Genomic DNA, 6,543 nt, shown 5'->3' on the forward strand with positions numbered 1-6,543 from the left:
AATGTCATGCTTCTATTTCAAATTGGTGATAAAGTTTTGGTAAGGTGTGACAAATTCATAGTCTTTTTTCTTTTCTTTTTTTAAATGGGAGGAGGAAGGAAGGATTCTGATCCATTAAATAACAACGATATTGGCTCACTGTGGCTAACTAGGGGATGAACTCCCTACAATACAAGTCAATGTCCAATAAAGCTGCAAAAACAGACAACTTATTTTACCAAAGCAGCCGTATTATTACTAATTAGAAAGATAAAGCCTAAAGAAGCTACTGAAAAGAAAAATTGCCTTGCCCAATCTTATTTGAAGATATATATAACCACCATATTGATTCTTTAGACCTAAGACTCAATGACGTACGTTTCGACAATCAAAACAGCCACCGTAACGTCTAACAAGCAACAATAAAGCTAGAGGAGAAACAATCTGCCTCACAACAAGCCAATCCAACCCAACCCAACCTAAACTTAGTGAATAAGATGGATGACTTGACCTAAAATGCACAACTTAGGCAGAGACCTAGCCAGCCCAGGCCAACCTATCCGAAAAGCAACCTCAAGCTTCACCACTCTGGCCGCCTCCAGTGTTCCTCCACCATCATGAGATCTTAGTGCAGTCCGACCCTAGTTCATCTGTTGCTTGAAAACTGACTTCAACTCAATGAAATGGAGTCCTAGACAACTTTGTGGTCGACAAAAACCCACCTCGTCGCCCTCTGCTACGAGCATATGTCCACAACCTAGAAGCGCTTGGGTTGCTCCTCCTTCAAATCACATAAATTGAATTGAAGGTCTAACCAGAATAACAATATGAGGAATCAACTTTGGTTTTTACCTTAAGGTCGTTGCCCAAGAGCCTTCACACCACACAAAGTTCTTCGCGTCTTCCTCCTACCACCCCTCAGGCTCAGACACTGATCTCAAGACCTCATAGCCACGACTGGAAGACGCCGTTTCGAAATCACTAGCCCACTAATTCGCCACCTAACTTGTCGTTGTTTCTCAAGAAACATGATCATGTGTCATGTCGAGAAGAAGGTCGCCGCCACCACAAGAAACCATAACAAGGGTTCGAGCTTCAAGGTTGCTCTAAGAGAAACAAACTCATACACTTCACATTCTGAAAAATCTAAAAATATTTTTCATTAAAAGACAGCTAAATGAAACTTAAGCGAAAGTGATACCGGGATTTTTTGCGGTGAAAAGCTGATAGAACAAACTGATAGGACACGCTCGTCACTCCAAAAAATTCACCAAGGAGATAAAAACAAAACTCGCCACTTTTAGGAATTCACCTAGAGATAAGAGATTGAAAGAAATTGGGAAGAAATTCTTCTCCAATTTAGATTATATTTCTGATGACAACAAATCTAATAACAATTGAAAGCGAAACCCCTTTTATAAGATAAAAACTAAAAGACATATAAACTTAAAAATAAAGATAGCTTATTCAAGTCTCTTAACTCAAATGTCTGGGAGCTCAAACATCATCATTAAATTCTTAATTACAACTGATCACCTTCTTTAAGCGATGTAACAAATCCTCAGTTATGTCTAGATTCATAGTCGTCCTGGGTCTAGATTCAATTAAATCTGCTCATTACAAAAGGGTTATTGACCACATGATGTTAATTGTCTAAACAAACAAAAGTAGATCAAGAGGAAACTATATAGTTTCTAGCAACTGAAATTTAACTCTAAATTAGCAAAAGAGAGATCACGAAACCGCCAGAAGAAAAAACAAGCAGAAAGAATAGAACATGCTGTAGTATATACGATCCCAAAGTTCATTTCTATAAACTAACACTGATTATTGAAATAGGAATATTATTAGTGCAGTTTCTGCATAATACCAACAAAGATTGCTCAAATTATGTAATCTTATATTAACCCAGCTCATCTAAATAATGCTTAATTGCATAGTGCGTGGATCCTCATCAACTTTCCTGAATCCAAATTAAAAAGAAGATTGGCTCAATAAGCATACCAAAGATAAAGAACTGACCTTTTGGAATAACAGAGTTTTCATTTTGTGCTAGTTTAAGAAGAAATGAAACAAATATATGTATGTAGTGGCTGCAGCACTATAATATATATGAGCAGATCTCTTTTGTGGTAGACCACTTTGTGCACATTAAGTCAGGCCTCACTTGGAATAGTTTGTTGACGATCTATGAATGTCTTGTTATATGTATTGGTTTTGTCAAGGAAAAGCGACCAAATTCATTTGAAATTTTCAGACATGGATTTGAAAACAGAGATCTGCTACCAAAACCAACCAATCAATGAAAGTGATGTTTATGAACTAACTAATTAAGCAACGTTACATCTCTAGTTCAAGTTAGAATAATGAAAGTGATGTTTAAAATCGAGTCTAGAATGAAATGCCCCAATAATGAAATTAGGTCAGGCCGTCAGGGTCCCTTTTTTGCACTCAAATTTGTTTGAATGTTCATCCCCGGCAACAAATCTCCAGTGCACCTGAAGTTAGGCGTCAAGGACGACCACAAATCCGGCAAGCTGCTAACAAAGTGAAGAACGACATGGATCAAAGCAAGTCAAACCTTATATGTCATCACATTTTTTTAGTTTTGAATTTATCTAGTGTCATGCTCGATCAGTATTAGCAGGGCATGATTTTACAAATCGACGGTGCTTAAAAATATCAAATTTTCTATATTGTTGAAGTTTTGAACTATCATATTGTCTCATACGGTCTCGTAAAGTATAATATGTTAAAAGAAATTGTAACTTTTTAAATACATAACCAAAAGTTTGTATGAATGTACGACCGACTCACGATCTGATCAGGTACATAAGTATTCTAAACTAAATATATCTTCGAGTACAAAACTTTCTTAATTAGTTGCTAGCTTTATGCTAAAATTTTGGCTTAACAACATATATAGTTGAAATGGAGAGTTGACCTACTTTGGCGTGCAGCTTTCCAGTTGATCGAGCATGCCTTCAACATAGACCTAATGCATGATGAGAAAAGGTAGAAGTAAAGCAAACATAGTGGAGCAAGTACTCGAGCAAAATAGACAACACACATGGTTGAATGGCCAAAAGAGAAATTATTGCATACTCATGAAGTCTTACAGATTTGATGATAGCAATGAGTGGGGATTTATACTGTTTTCCGAAACCAAAGTACCACACAAGTGCTGGTAGTATCGCACAAAATTGTTTGTGAGTAATGAAATGTGGAAAATGTGCTTCTGTTTTGTGCTTTGGCGTTGCACTCAGTGGCATGGTTACAAATTTGAATTTTGTGGGGTCTTGGAAAATCCAGGAATGTGGATTCTCGATTTTTAGGCTTGTATGGGACAAAAGTAGTACAAGACTTGGCCCGGTGATATAGAACTTTTCCTATTTGAGGCACCAAGAAGAATGAAATGAACTGTATTGCTGAAAACAGAAAAAGAAAAAAAAGTGCATGGTAATTTCTCTTCTTTCCTATGTTGCACCGGGTGGAGTGTCGGAGTGTCTGACACTTCCAACACGCGCCCGACATGGCAAAAACCGTGTCCAAAAAAGTTGACTTTTCAGACACGTTGTGGACAAGTTGACCGGCCCCGACACGGCATTGTGACACGCCACATCAACGTTTCAGACAAAAAGAAAAATAAAAAAAAGATAAAAAAAAAGACCTAAATGGCGCAGTAGAGGTTTTCGGTCCCATTCGATCTCTTTGATTCTCTTCTCCCCTCTCTCTACCGACAAGAAACAACGAAGAAGAGGACGAAAAAAACGTCTGTCGACGACACCTATTCTCTTCTCTTCACTGATTCGATCTCTTCTCTCCCTCTCCTCTCTCCGTTGACAGGAAACAACGAAAAAAAGGACGAAGAAAACGTCTGCCGACGACACCCATTCTCTTCTCTTCACCCATCCGATCTCTTCTCTCTGCCGTCCGCCGCCGTCGCCATTGCTAAGGTCAGTATTTCTTTCCTTAATCTTTCCCTATTCTGTATCTTTCTGGTATTATTGAGATTAATAATCACTGTATAATTATATGAAATTTTGTGTGTATGTTGCCTGCTTATTCTATATTCAATTCAATCAATTGTATAAATAGGATGAGCTTAAGTGCTGCTTCAACCGAACCTAGTGTTGAGTCGAATGATAGACAAACTAACCTCTCCTCTTTGGAAGTATGTCACTAAAGAGGTAGTGAATGATGATGATAAGACAGTGAAAATAGGGGGAAAAATGTTCTTTTTGTGTGCAATTTCTGTAAAAAGAAGTTATTGATGAAGGATTAATGGTAGAGATAAAGAGATGGCAAGAGAATCATCATCTTATTAATTGATAAGAGCCCTTTATATAGGGAATTACACAATACCAATATGGTAAGGATATGAATACATAGATCTAGTCTAACTACATATCCTATTGGCATAAGGCCAAGATACACATAGAGAATATCCTAGAACACTCCCCCTTGTGCCGCGCGCTGATATGCCGATGGTGATGATCTGTTGCCTCGTCAAAAACCTCGTCAAGTCACAAAAACCCTGTGGGAGAAAAACTGAACCTTAATCGTAGGAGAAAAAGAGTACAACGCACCCTTCACATTTGATAGTGACATGTATGTATGTGCTAGACTCCCCCTGAAGTTCGCACCTCCCCCTGATTTTTACATCAATCATAGGGCTCTTCCTCATTCTTACTAATCACGGAAGTTTCAAAAACTTAGCATGTCAATGCTCTTTAACATGTCTTCAAATGTGGCATTAGACAATGATTAACTAAATCATGTCGTATTGTCCTCAAATGATCTTTTACACTTAGATCTTGAGGAGAATGTCGCTTGTGAACTCAAAACATAAGTTCGTGTAGGAAATCAGGTTTCCACGCAGTATGACCTTCAATTACTAGAACAGTCGTAACTTCCTCTAGGAAATACATATGAACGAACCGTAAACGGTTTTGGAAACTAGACTCATTTAGCTTTCCAACCATATATTACACACATTCTGGTTCATCAGGAGCTGTTCACAAAATTCCGTCGAAGTTGACTGTTTTGCTAAAATCAGATTCTCGGACAGATTCGTCATACTTTACGAAAACGGCCATAACTCACTCAATATGATAGGTATGATCAAATGGTTGGTGTCTCTGGAAAGTAGACACATAGACCTTTCCAATGGTACCAATTTTACCATATTCCAGTGAGTGAGGTTTCCTGTAAGTCCCGTGAAGCTTGACCTACGAAACTTGACAGATTCTGATTTCGCTATTGATGTGTCTTTCTTATGTAGGGATAGAATAAGCCTAAACCTTTCATACCATTAAGTATTGAAAAAGGAGGTACTGCCATTACATTGGCGTTGCGTGGGCGCATAGCTACACTTAGCTTTACAACTTTTCATAGCGAATGAGATGTCAAGTCTTTTGTATTGTGTTGAGTACATTGATGCGTCTTTTTGTACTTAGATGGGAACTCCATCTCTTAACACATATTTGTCATCTTGCTTTAGACAAAACAACGGATCTCTCTTTAGAGCAAAGACCTTGACTAATCATGGGAGTATATGTAGGCCTCACTAGTTATAGAGCGCCTAAGCCGATTGATTATCAATACAGTCATCGAGTGCCTTATCGAGACTGTGTCTTCCCAAGATCTTTTTCTTCGGATGTTGATACATATTGGCATCTCTTGATCCATCAAGAGTCCATGTAAATCCGGAATGAACACGCAAAGGCATAATTCACCATATCCCTTCCAAATCAAGTAGAGTTCATGTGCGTTTCAATACATTTAGCAAACGCATGCTCCTGTGGTTTGGAGCAACTTGATTTGGATGAATGAAGTCTGTTTAAGATCTTCATGTATATCTCTGATCCCATAGAGATGTTATTATGACCACATTCATAGGCTGCATGTTCAGTTAGTCAGAAACTACCAAACTGACAAAGTAGTGGAGTTCAATGACATCCATTACGAGAGCATATCTCATCGTAGTCGACCCAGTGCGTGTTAGTAAGAGACCTTGCGCCATAAGGTGAGTCTAAGCTCTTGTTCTCACTACGCTATCTAACAAAGGTATAGTTGATAGGGTTTAGCTTGCGGTGTCGGCATCACCTGCCCAAGGACCTATCTCTTTGTTAACGCTGGATCGCATCTTTCCATTAGGCCAATCAACTAAGTTGATATCCATCAACGAAGGGTGGTTCGATAGTAGACTCATTATCTCACGTCCTCATGTACACTAGTGTAATACTTGTAGAGATCTCTATATGGATTGGATTTAACATTGAGGCGTCCCCCAACGATAATCACAATTCAGACTTCATGAGACGGATTTGAGTATCACTGATCAATGGATCAGGTTGTGCCAATCTCGCTTTCTTCCTAGTGCGAGAATATATCGAACCTAAGGGCCTCCCTCCTTTTAGGGAGCCACACGGCCTTGTGACACCAATTTTGCCACTATATGGCGTCACCATATCACCATCCATGGTGATGGCGCCAAGACCAACTTCTTTTGGTCGCGCCATGTCCTTTTGTAGGACATCAATCCTTGCAGACATATTTGCA

This window comes from Fragaria vesca, linkage group LG7, assembly GCF_000184155.1.
Source record: "Fragaria vesca subsp. vesca linkage group LG7, FraVesHawaii_1.0, whole genome shotgun sequence".
NCBI classification, from domain to species: Eukaryota; Viridiplantae; Streptophyta; class Magnoliopsida; order Rosales; family Rosaceae; genus Fragaria; species Fragaria vesca.